This window comes from Panthera uncia, unplaced genomic scaffold (assembly GCF_023721935.1).
Source record: "Panthera uncia isolate 11264 unplaced genomic scaffold, Puncia_PCG_1.0 HiC_scaffold_751, whole genome shotgun sequence".
Lineage (NCBI taxonomy): Eukaryota > Metazoa > Chordata > Mammalia > Carnivora > Felidae > Panthera > Panthera uncia.
Genome location: NW_026059926.1, coordinates 1,845 through 14,457, shown reverse-complemented (window position 1 = coordinate 14,457; position 12,613 = coordinate 1,845). Strand labels below are relative to the sequence as shown.

At 42.8% G+C, this 12,613-nt stretch overlaps 1 pseudogene; it reads left to right on the top strand.

Moving 5' to 3' along the window:
- Positions 1 to 11,756: 11,756 nt before the first annotated feature.
- Positions 11,757 to 12,307, top strand: LOC125918404 (single-stranded DNA-binding protein, mitochondrial-like; annotated as a pseudogene).
- Positions 12,308 to 12,613: the final 306 nt, after the last annotated feature.

Genomic DNA, 12,613 nt, shown 5'->3' with positions numbered 1-12,613 from the left:
AGGGACGAGGCTGGGGACACCGGACGTTGGTCTCGAGCAGCAGCGTGTAGCCACCCCAGCCCTTGACCTGGGGCTTTGTTGTGTCTTCTCAGCAGAACAGGGAATATGCCAGTGAATTAGGTGCCTTGACGACCAGACCCTGAGCACAAACTGCAATCAGACCTAAGGATGCGCCCGGTGTCTGGTCCTCTCCCATCCCACCCGTCCTCAGTGCCCTAAAAGACAGCAGCAGCTAAACTGATGGCTGTAAGGAGAAGACAAGGAAGCCAGTTGGCACCTAAAAATAAATTTAAAATCCATTGAATGGGGCTCCAACCATAGAGCATGCGATGCATGTGACTCGATCTTGGGGTCATGAGTTCGAGCCCCACGTTGGGTGTAGAGGTTACTAAAAATAAATACATACATACATACATACATACATAAGCTCTAAAAACCAATAATAAAATAAGATACATTGGACAGCAATACTAAACGTGGAAAAAAATAACAGAGGGCAACTGGGCACTCCTTTTCACGTTCAAACACAAATAACTGCTTTGATTTCGCACACTTCACCACATACCTAAGGATTATTATTACTAGTGTGGATTTTTCTTGTTTGCTTTGAGATGCTAGCTCCAGCAGGTCCAAGAAACATTTTTTCTTTTTTTAAATCAGGTGACACCATTATCCAAACACAGGCACCACCTTTGGGATGGGATGTCTTGCTGTTAAAGGGCAGCTCAAGGAACAAGATGAGAGGTGGGAGGAAGAGAGGAGAGAGAAGGCAAACAGGATGAGAGCAAAGGGGTCTGTCTAACTGAATGCAGCTGCAATACCTTGACATAACCCATCTTATCACTTTCTAGAAAAACCATGATACCTCACCTCCCAGCTCTCCTTTCTCCAACTTACTGTTTTATGTTTCAGTATTTACCAGAGCTTTGGTTCGTTTTTGTTTTTTTAATGATTTTCTTTTTAAGTAATCTCTACACCCAGAATGGGACTGGAACCCAAAACCCCGAGCTCCACTGACCAAGCAAGCCAGCCAGGCGCCCCCAGAGTTTTGATTTTTAAGCCACTGGATATAAAGCATTTTACAAGAAAACCTTATACGCAAGCACGTGAGTTATCTGGGCTTGGGTGACCCTCTGGCCCTGCAATTAACCAGCTCACCCAGCGAGCAGAGCTGAGACTACTCCTAGCCTTAGTCTCCTGATTCATAAAGCAAGGCGTTTGGCCAGGGGTTTCTAGTCACCCTTCCATCTTTTTTTTTTTCCAAGGAGGCTCCACACTCAGCGTGGAGCTCAAACTCACAACCCTGAGATCAAGAGTCACATGCTCTAGGCCACCCAGGCGCCCCAAGTAAGGGTGTATATCAAATGCCTACCCAAGCATGGCATACACTAAGCCTTTAAAAAAAGTCTTTATTGCTACCGGTGTTAATAACAGCCTACGGAAGAGATAGACAGCTCTCATACTGAAAGCACAAGCCACTTGATATTCAACAGCAAGAACAAACGTGAGTCTTTTCATTAAAATGTGTTTTCATTTCAAAAATAATTATCACTGATGGTAGGAATTTTAGAAAATACTTTTTCAGTGTTAGTTCTTCTGAGAAAAGAGATCTGGAAAGCGGGCCAGAATTTCTTCAAATGCAACAACTCTTGAGCTAAAAGGCCCAAGGGATTTAAAACCGGAGGACTACCAAATCCAAGTCATCCGTTAAGCAGCAGAATGCACACTTAGAAAAGGCCACGTACAAATGCCTGTGATTCGCGTCCGTTCCTTGCGGGGGCTCTGCCGTTTGAAAGAGGATTTCCTTCCAAGGAGGAAAATTATGGAAACAATGACCAAAATGTTTCTTCTCCACCCCCTGCCTGTGCTGGCCCTATTTTGGTCGGCGGGCTGCCTCTGCTTTTGATAGGCAGTGGCCATTTTCCCTCTGCACCTGCCCGGCCCCGCCCAGCACAGATAATTTGCAGCGAGCAAGGCCTCAAGGGCTAGCTTGCAGCAGCCTGGCAGCCTTCCAGGGTCTCGATGCATTGCTAGGAACAAGATTCTGCCTTCCCGTGTAAATCCGGTATGGTTTGTAGGCCATGGGAATGAGAAAGCTCAAGTGTTGTTCACGGAGAACAATTTCGTGCTGGGGTCTGCGGGAGACCCCAAGAGAAGAGAAAGGCAGAGGGCATCGCCAGGGTTTTTAGCCCGTGTGCCCCTGCACCCATGTGATGGCTGTGGCAGTAAGCTTTTACGATATTAAAAGCCCAAAGGAATGAAATTCTGACATATGCTACGACATGGATGGACCTTAAAAACATTATGCTAATTGCCACAGGCCAGGCACAGAAGGACAAATACCGTACGATTCCATTTATGTGACGTGCCCAGAACAGGCAAATTCATGAAGACAGAAAGTAGAATATGGGTTACCACAGGGTGAAGGGAGGGCCCATGGGGGAGTAATTGTCTAGAAAGTACAGAGTTCATGTTGGGAATGATGAAAAAGTTCTAGAGATAGATATTGGTGACAGTTACACAACCCTGTGCATGGAGATAATGTCACAAATGCATACTTACCAATGGCTAAGATGATAAATGTGATGTTAGGTCTATTTTACCACAATCGGAAAAAAAAACGAAGCAACAAAAGCAGCAGGGGAAGGGAAAACTTGTCAAATTCAGTGTCTCAGAGAAGCAAGCAGCTTCGAGCCCAACTTAAACACCAAAAATTGGAACAACCTATACCACGTACATCAGCTTTAAGGGAGTGGTGATCTTTAGGAGGACGGAAAGGGCATACTTGTTGGCGGAGAGTTATTTTGACCATCCCTGCCTGCAACTCTTTCTCCCAAATTCTGAACGAGGCATGGGAAACTGTCATCTGTTCGATCCCAGCGGTCATCTACAAGTGTCCGTGACATCATTTTCGGTACGAAATGTGTCAGTGTCATACCCTTCAGCGTCTATCTTCAAACCCCCCAACGCCTCTTCCCCATCCTCAATTTCTGCTGATGTTCCTGCCTCCCACTTTCCAGAAAGCACTGACACAATCACAACTGCCCAGGCCTCCCCAACCACATCCTCCCACCCACCAGCATCTAGACCCACATATTCCGCTTTTTTGCCGATTGACATTAGAGGGACTATCTAAACCTATGTCTCTGTTTGTCACTAGGTTCCACTGTGTTGTTTATTCAAGGTGATCTCTGCAGTATTTCTTTATTGCCTGTCTCCTCGGCTAGAACCTATTCTTCGTGAAAGCAGGGATTTTGCCTACTTAATTCTCGGACGCAGCCCAAGCATGGAGGTCAGGTGCTGGCAAATAGTAAACTCTCAATACACAGATGAATACCTTCCTTTTCTATCTGTTTGAAAAATGCCAGTATCTTAAAAAATGAAGTATTGGAATAGAAAAACATAACTTGATCGCATGAAATATTTGGAATAAACGCGTCTTCCCTGCTATTCCCATAAACCAGTGAAATGTTTCCAAAGTGATAAGATTTCAACACCCAAGCCACCTCCCCCGGAAGTCACACACAAAATATTTTGTCACCCATATCTTCCCAATATTATTTTGGAAATAAGTCTGTCTCTCTTTCTGCGGCACGGTGTCTCTGGACCTCCAGACACCAAGGAATCAGGAGATCACTCACGAAACCTCAAAAGATGGGAAAGTCATTAAAGTACAGACAGAATCGGAGCTCTCAGAGTACAGTGGGTTGAGAGCTGCACGCACTTTTCTAGACAGCAAAAATTGCCAAGGTAAATTCCCTACGACTAATTACAAAACTAACCACCTGTAGTCGGAATTATGGACGCTGTGTTTCTCAAAACACTAAACAAAATGTAGGCTTGTAGCGCAGAAGCCGGTGATCTGTGCAGGGCCTCTATACTTCCTGTCATCAAAGGAGAGCATGAAGGTCATCATTAAAGAATTGTTTTCTTCTGACCTACTTGAGAACACTCTGAAATGATGAGCTGCAAAACACTTTGAAAACTTGGCCATGTTGGCCCCAACAGGGACAGAAAAAAAAAATGCGTGTGTCTCCTGACGGAGGGGTCTCATTCAGCAGAAATACATAGACGCATTTTTATTTTAAAATTTTCCACCCTGATAAGCGACTGGATTCACATTCGAGGCTTGGGAGAGCCTTTTAGGATAATATTCTAAATTACTGCGAAGAGCTTTTTTAGCTTGAATGTGAGCTAAGAAAAGTGAGATTTTACTTGGAAATACTCTATGTTTTAGCTCAACAGCTCCTTTGCTCTTTGCATCTTACCTGTAATCAACACTATTGGGGCGAGGATTTTAAAGATGCTTTCCCTCTGGCCCACGGTACTTTGATATACGAGCAGCATGTGCATTTTGGGAGCGGGGTTAAGCTTTAAAGTTAAAGAACAGGATTTCTCTTCTGGGCAAAATTACGTTCCATGACCTAATTGAGGGGGAAAACCAGACCCAGGGATCAGAATGGCTCGTTAAGGCTCAAGAATTCTAATCGTTTCTCTGGGCTTGTCCTCAACCTAAAGCATCGATGATTGCTTTCACTTCTCTTTGGCTCCATTTCTCCATTTCCATCTTCTAGGTGGTGGATTTGGGACCCCTCTACAGTTTCCGCGGCAGCTCAGCCCAACATGGACATTGAGGGTTGATGTGGTCACAGATTTCAGTCTGCCACTGTTGTCAGTGCCACCAAATGATTTGGGTTCGTAAACTTCCTTGTTCTGAGCACAAGAATGAGTAACTTTTTTCTATTTCTCTTTTATTGGAGCAAGTAAATATTTACAAAGGAGAGCCAAGTATGGTATTCATTACAGCATAAAGTAGACGTACAGGGTGAAAACCAATTACCGTAAAGGATGTTAAAAGTCAGCAAATTTCTTTTCCTGCCTTAATATTTCATCAAGTGCTCATTTATACAAACCCAATTTGATCCAATGATTCAAAATAAGCCTGATTATGATTCAAAATAAGTGCTCATTTATACAAACCCAATTTGATCCAATGATTCAAAAAGGTTAGTTGCGTTTTTTTAAAAACGTTGTTTTTGTCAAGTACTATTCAAGTGGAAAAATATACCATGTTTTCATTGATACAGATGAGCTCATTTTTCTATGCAGCTGATATCAGAGTATTATAGATTATCAAATGAATATTAACTGCTATCAGATATATGTGTGTGTATATATATATATATACATATATATCTCTATGATTTGTCAGTGTTTCATTATGAGGGCACTAACGGTCTTAGAACTGTTTCATATATATACTTTGTGTTTGCTGTACAATGACATTTCCCTCAAAATGGGATTTTTTAATCACTCGAATGTCCTTTTGAAATTGTTAAGACCTTTATTCATTTGTGTTCCAACTTGGCAGAAATCATGTTATATTCATTTTTATATTTCTAAAAGTGAACAGAATCCCAGGGATACATTTGACAATGAAAATACTTGCTGAGTGAAAATGTAGGCCCACACTGACACAGGTATATCACTTTTAGACATCTGCTCCCTCTTTAGTACACAAGTTTTCGATGTGCACAACTGAGCAATTTGATTTGGAAAACTTGGCCTTTAATGTGTTTCCTTTAAGACGGATTTATAGCTGGGCCGCCTGGGTGGCTCAGTCGGTTAAGCGTCTGACTTCGGCTCAGGTCATGATCTCACGTTTCATCAGTTCAAGCCCCGCCTCAGGCTCTATGCTGATCACTCAGAGTCTGGAGCCTGCTTGGGACTCTGTGTCTCCCTCTCTCTCTCTGCCCCTGACCCACTTGTACTCTGTCTCTTTCTCTCTCTCTCAAAAATAAACAATTTAAAAAATTGATTTATAACTTATTTCATTGCTTCTACTGAAGGTCATCAGTGGATTTGGGTTTTCTTAGCTCCCCACTCGTTCTCCACAGGTCTTCCTCAGGGACGACCTCCGAGGAGATGTCCTTCTGTCTCTATTGGCTCATTCCACCGATAGAGACGTCCTGAAAGTCTTGTACAAGCAGCAACTGCACAAAACCTGTTACCGAGTAAGGGAAAGATGGCCCAGTCTTCTGCTAAACGAGAGCTATCTTCCACCTGCCACGAGAAGGACTGATGCCCCAAGAAGGAAACTGGACTCATGGAAAAGCATCTGGAAACTGGAGAAACGCACCAACTCCCTGTAGTGCGAGGACATGCGATCCCTGCAGTCAGAGAAGATGAATGTAAGTTCTAAAGTTCGCTGTCATGACACAGAGACGCTGCTCAGAGTAATCAGTAACAAACCCAGCAATTCATAGCATAAGATTTGGGATGAAAACTGACTGCTCAACACTTCTCCAAATCTCTTTAGAAGTAGGTGCCTTTACGATTTACCACATCCTGTTAATCAGGGAATAATCCAGAGATGACTATTCTAGAAGCATTTTGATGAAAAGAAGCAGTAATGTGAAAAACGTAGGCTTGGGAAAATGTCAGGATTTTGTCCACTCCTGTTTAAAAAAAAAAAAAAAAAACAGGAATAAAGGGAAGAGAGTTTATGATTAAAAGCGTAAGTCTGGGGCGCCTGGGTTAAACTCAGTCGGTTAAGCATCTGACTTCGGATCAGGTCGTGATCTCACAGTTTGTGGATTCGAGCCCTGCGTCGGGCTCTGTGCTGACAGCTCAGAGCCTGGAGCCTGCTTTGGATTCTGTGTCTGCCTCTCTCTCTGTGCCTCCCTGCCGCCCAAACACACACACACTCACACTCTGTGTGTGTCTCTCTCTCAAAACTAAATAAACATTGAAAAAATTTTTAATAAAAAAGAAATAAAAATTTAAAAAATTAAAAATAAAACATAAGTCTGTGCCTGTGTCCATGTCGACAACCTCGTGGCTTGCTAGGAGTTCCGGAGGCAGATGTGGTAGTTACCTGAGATGCTGAAAAGGCCATATGCTACCTTGGTACCTTCTCCGTTTCTGAGGTTCCAGCTAAGTTTGTGTTGAATGAGTACAGACTACACCTCAGACAATTCTAGAGTCTCCTCTCTCCCACTTTTGTCTAAAGAGCAAAATATTCTCGGCGGGGGCGGTGGGGGGGGGGGCGGTCAGTAGGAAAGACATTTTGCTCTTCCCTTGAAATATCTACCGAATGCAGAAGCTACAGCTGGATATCCACCACATGGCTTTTATAACTTACCCATGGCCTTGAGATCTGGAGACTCTGTTAGCCCCAGCTGCTTTCAATGGCTTCCCTAAAAAATATTATGTGTGTTGAGACACTGAACTCTACTGCCGGCTTAGACTTCAGTTCCAATGAAGAAAAAGCAAGTACGCTAAGACAGATCTGTTTGTAAAAGCGTGTTTAAAATTAACATCCTGAGGAAACCAACAGAACTTTCTGTTATCTGATTTCTTTCCACGTATGGTTCAATGCACCACTAATGGTTTCCATTTGAAAAAGCAACTTCATTTAGAAAGAAAGATGTTTTGTAATACATATATAAGAAGACTTAATGTTCTTAAGAATGCACCAGTTCTTTGGAAGTTGGGTGATTCAATCTAAGAATTGCCAGTCATAAGATCTAAATACAATTAACTATATTTTACTTGAAGTTACAAGCTTCATCGTTCATTGGTCCACAAATGGGGGTTCCCGCACGTACTGCTCAGTGAACTCTTACAACAGTTAAAAGGATAAGTAAACACCAATAATTTTGTGGGAATAACATCCTGTCCTAAAATACCTGCATAAGAACCATCCTGCATATTCACGTGGGTTCCCCCATGTCTACCTTCCCTGCCGCAGTAAACCTCCTACATTACAAAGAAGGAGCCTGTCTTCCATTCAGGTGCGTTGCTTCAAGGACTAAAGATCTCTTTAAAAAATATGGGTTCTGTGAGGCACCTGGGTGGCTCAGTTGGTTAAACGTCCAACTTTGGATCAGGTCATGATCACACAGTTCGTGGGTTCGAGCCCTGCCGTCAGGCTCTGTGTTGACAGCTCGGAGCCTGGAGCCTGCTTCGGATTCTGTGTCTCCCTCTCGCTCTCTGCCCCTCCCCTGCTCACACTCTGTCTTTCTCTCCCTCAAAAATAAATAAACTTTAAAAATATGGGTTTTGTGGGGCACCTGGGTGCCTTAGTCGGTTGAGCATCTGATTCCTGACTTTGGCTCAGGTCATGATCTCACAGTTCATGGGATCGAGCCCTGCATCGGGTTCTACACTGACTGTGCAGAGCCTGCTTGGGATTCTCTCTCTCCCTCTCTCCCTGCCCCTCACTACACTCACTAGCATGCACACTCTCTCTCTCTCTCTTTCTCTCTCAAAATAAATAAACACTTTTAAAAAACTACTTCTTAAAAAAAAAAGTATGGGTTCTGAGGCAGCCTTATTTAATGATAAATCAATTTGCTATAAAGCTGCCTCACTATGTATATTTCACCTGAGACCCAAGTTTGACTTTAGCATCAGAGCATTTTGGCTGCGGTGGGGGTGATCTGAACTCAGGTATATGGCAGAGTGGAATGTTGGGAATGACTTTTCCTTTTCCAAACCCTATGATCATGTAATACATAACTTTTTGGGAAGAGACCTTTGTGAGCAAAAGCAAAGGAAGCCTCAAGCTGAAAACAGCTTTCCCAGTGTATTAAATGCAATCTAATAAGAGGTGTACAGAAAGGTGTTATCAATATGACTTCTGTTCGTGAACTTGAAAACCTGATTTTGCAATAGTTAACGTACGCCCTAATCTCTCTTTGTAATTTTGAGCCAATTTTTTTAGGCAGTTTGGTGCCTTCAAAATTAGATCATAAACCAATTTAAAATTTGAGGTTCTGGCAAGATAATTATGCTTCAGAGTAACTGAATAAAGTGTTAACAATTCACAAGAGTTTATTTTAATTCTTTCTAATTAGGGGCCCCATTTTATTTCTCTTCAAAAAGTAATACCACCTGGGGCGCCTGGGTGGCTCAGTCGGTAAAGTGTCTGACTCAGGTCATGATCTCACAGTTTGTGGGTTTGAGCCCGGTGTCAGGCTCTGTGCTGACAGCTCAGAGCCTGGAGCCTGCTTGGGACTCTGTGTCTCTGTGTCCCTCTGTGTCCCTCTCTCTTCCCCTCCCCCACTTGTGCTGTGTCTCTATCAAAAATAAATAAAATGTAAAAAAAAAAAAAGTAACACCACCTCACATTTACATTGCAATTTATAATTTTTAAGGATTTTTGACCTATGTAATCTCATTTGATGCTTATAAGCATCCCACACAGTGAGGAGGGTTTTATTTTGGTGAGGGGACCAGGGCTCAGAGAGGAAAGCATGGAGATCAGACCAAACTGAGAGCTCCCCGTTAGGCCCAGTGCTCTTTCCATTCTATCAAACTGTAGTTAACAACTTAAATGAAACCCTCCATTGTCTGGGGCCTGTGTTTTCATCCTTCTCTGAAAACCCATGGCAAAACAGAAACAAAAACAGGTAGAACACCAAGTGCAAAATGTATTAATACCAATATAATTGATTAGGGAAAATTTTAGGCCAATAAGCAACTGTTTTGTTTTTATTAAGTCTTAATTTTTTGGAGTGTCTGGGTGGCTCAGTAGGTTGAGTGTCTGACTCCAGCTCTGGTCATGACCTCATGGTTGGTGAGTTCGAGCCCCGCATCGGGCTCTGTGCTGACAGCTCGGAGCCTGGACCCTGCTTCGGATTCCGTGTCTTGCCCCTCCCCTACTCACACACACTCAGTCTCTCTCTGTCTCAAAAATAAATAAACATTAAAAAAAATTTTTTAAAGACACCTTTTTTAGAGAAGTTTGAGGTTCATGGCAAAATTGAGGGGCAAGTACGAAGATTTCCCGCATACTTCCTGACTCCACACATGCATAAAAAAACAGTAGTTTTAACCCTTTATGAAAATACAAAATTTAGTAAGTAATTTAAGAATGCAACAGTTAGGTTGTCATCCAGTACTCCCACTAAATCATCGTACTCTTTGAGACTTAGAACAATACCAAGCAGTTCTGAGGTGGGTACAATTTGTGGTGCATAAATTATACCTCAGTAAAGCTGTTAAGGCCACATACTCATTGTTGGGGACCTAACTGTGTCCCCCAAAATTCATATGTTGAAACACTAACTCAGCAGTTCAGAGTATGATGGGGACCTACCGGGATAGGGTCTTTCGGGGGTAATTAAGTTACAGTGAGGTCATTAAAGTGGACCCCAACCCAATATGACTGGTATCCTTGTTAGAAGAGAAGATTTGGACACAGACACACAGAGAAGGAGAACCACGTGAAGACGGAGAGAAGACAGCCGTCTACCAGCCAGGGAAACCGGCCTCAGAAGAAATCAATGCTGCCAACACCTCGATTTCAAACTTCTGCCTCCAGAACCGTGAGAAAATTAATTTCTGCTGTTGAAGACACCTCTTCTGTAGTGCTTTGTTATGGCATCCCTAAAGACACACACACACACACACACACACACACACACAAATATAATACTATGCTACCTAACACAAGCTATATGCAAACCTACCTTTGTGGGCAGCCTTGGGTTTTTACATCTCCTCCAGGACACTATTTTACTCACCAAATTTTCTATGCTTAAATTTCAAGTATTTATATTTTGACGTTAATTGCTACAGACTTTAATAATAACCGAAATTCAACATACAACAGTAAGAAGCTCGAATCTATAAAAGAGAGAGAGGGAGAGAGAGAGAGAGAGAGAGAGAGAGAGAGACTAACCACACTGCTCTGTAGTGAAAAATGACTTTCCCAAAGTGTCCACAGGCACTGGGGGACTCCTTCAGTTCTGGGAGCCAGTATCTGGGCATCTGTCTCCTTATTAAACACTTAATGTATACTCATGGTGGCAGTGGGGGGGGCTGCCCAAAAAGCTGGGCCCAAGAAAGCAAGACGAAGTTCCTGCTATCTAGTTTGTTTGGAGTTCACGTAATTAGAAAGCATAGAAATCATACGATAAAGCAAGCACTATTTCTTATATTTCTTAACAGTAAAAATCTCCCTTGTTTCAATTCCCTTCCTAATTGTATACCACAGTGGCATGTTTCAGTACAGTGAGATCCTGAAATGACAGAAAAACACTGAGGTTAAGTATTGTTTTTAGTCAGATGAATTGTAAGCTGGGCAGCAAGGAAGTTCAACATCAGCTGCCATGGGACATTTCGTTCGTGGGACCGTCCTCGTACTTTGTTGACAGGTTGGGAGGCAAAATGTGCATTTCTGGTTTCTACCTGTAACATTTTTCGGGATCTTTTTTTTTTTTTTTTAGATCTTCAGGTCTTTTGGTTTTTTGGTTTTTTGGTTTTTTCAGTTTGCAAATTAAAATCTAACCTGATATAAAGAGGGATAAAAACTCTAAAAATCAGGCGCTCCTGGCTGGCTCAGTCAGTGAAGCACGCAACTCTTTAAAAAAAAAAAAAATGTTTATGTACTTATTTTGAGAGTGGGGGGGATACCATGAGTGAGCAGGGGAGGGGCAGAGAGAGAGGGATATGGAGAGAGAATCCCAAGCAGACTCCACAGTGAGGGCAGAGCCCCACGCAGGGCTTGAACCCACAAACCGTGAGCTCATGACCTGAGCCAAAACCAAGAGGTGGCTCAGCCACCCAGGTGCCCCTGCAACTCTTGATCTAAGGTTGTGAATTCAAGCCCCGTGTTAGGTGTAGAGATTGCTTAAAAATAAAATCTTATGGTTCAAGCTAGAGCGTCCGGTGAAGGAGGGAGGGAGCTACGAGTCCTTTGCTAGGGGAAGACCAAAGACAGACTGTAGGAAAAGCAAACAGAAGCCATGTTTGAAAGACCCGTGTTAGGGGTATTTCATCAGTTTGTAAGAAGTGAGTCTGAAATTGCCAGCAGCTTTGATCCTGAAAGATCTCTGAACTGTGTGCAGCTCCTTGGAACAGTGGGTCAGGACCCTGTCATGAGATAGGTGGAAGGGAAGAACCCGGTCACGATATTTCTCTAGCAACGAATGAGGTGTGGCGGTCAGGGGAGAGTGGAGTGCACCAAAATGGGTGATGTCAGTCAGACGACAGAGCACAGGGTTTCGGCATTCGGACCAGGCCTCTGAGACATGGCGTATCAGTATGTGAAAAAGGGGTCCCGCATCTACGTGGAAGGGAAACTCAACTACGGTGAATACACAGGTAAACACAATGTGGGGCCACAAGCAACAACAATCAGAGCTGGTAATAGTCTATTTCTGGGTGACCCGACCGAAGAAAAGGCATAGAGTGAATGATTCTTCTTTGGCCATTGTTTGGTAGGGTCTCATTGCTGAATCACGTACAGTCTTTATAGTTCCTAAGGACAAGATTAAAATATTCTTTTATATACAAAAATAAGTAAAATAAAATAAAATCTTTTTTAAAAGTCTAAGAACCATCTTAAAAACATAAACACCACCCCCGCAACTGTAAGAAAATAATTAATTTGCTTGCTATAGAAGTTAGGAAAGAAAAATTCCCCAAGAGATGGAACCTGATACTTTGTAGGAAAAAACTGTGAAGTCCAGTGAGATGTTGGGTGGTGTTTTATAACCCAGAGGTCTGTAGCCCCTGCTATTTGTTTTACTCTTTCTTTGTGCCTTTATGTTGACCACTCACCTCTATTCTCTTGCATGGAGTCCACAGAATTTGTGACCTC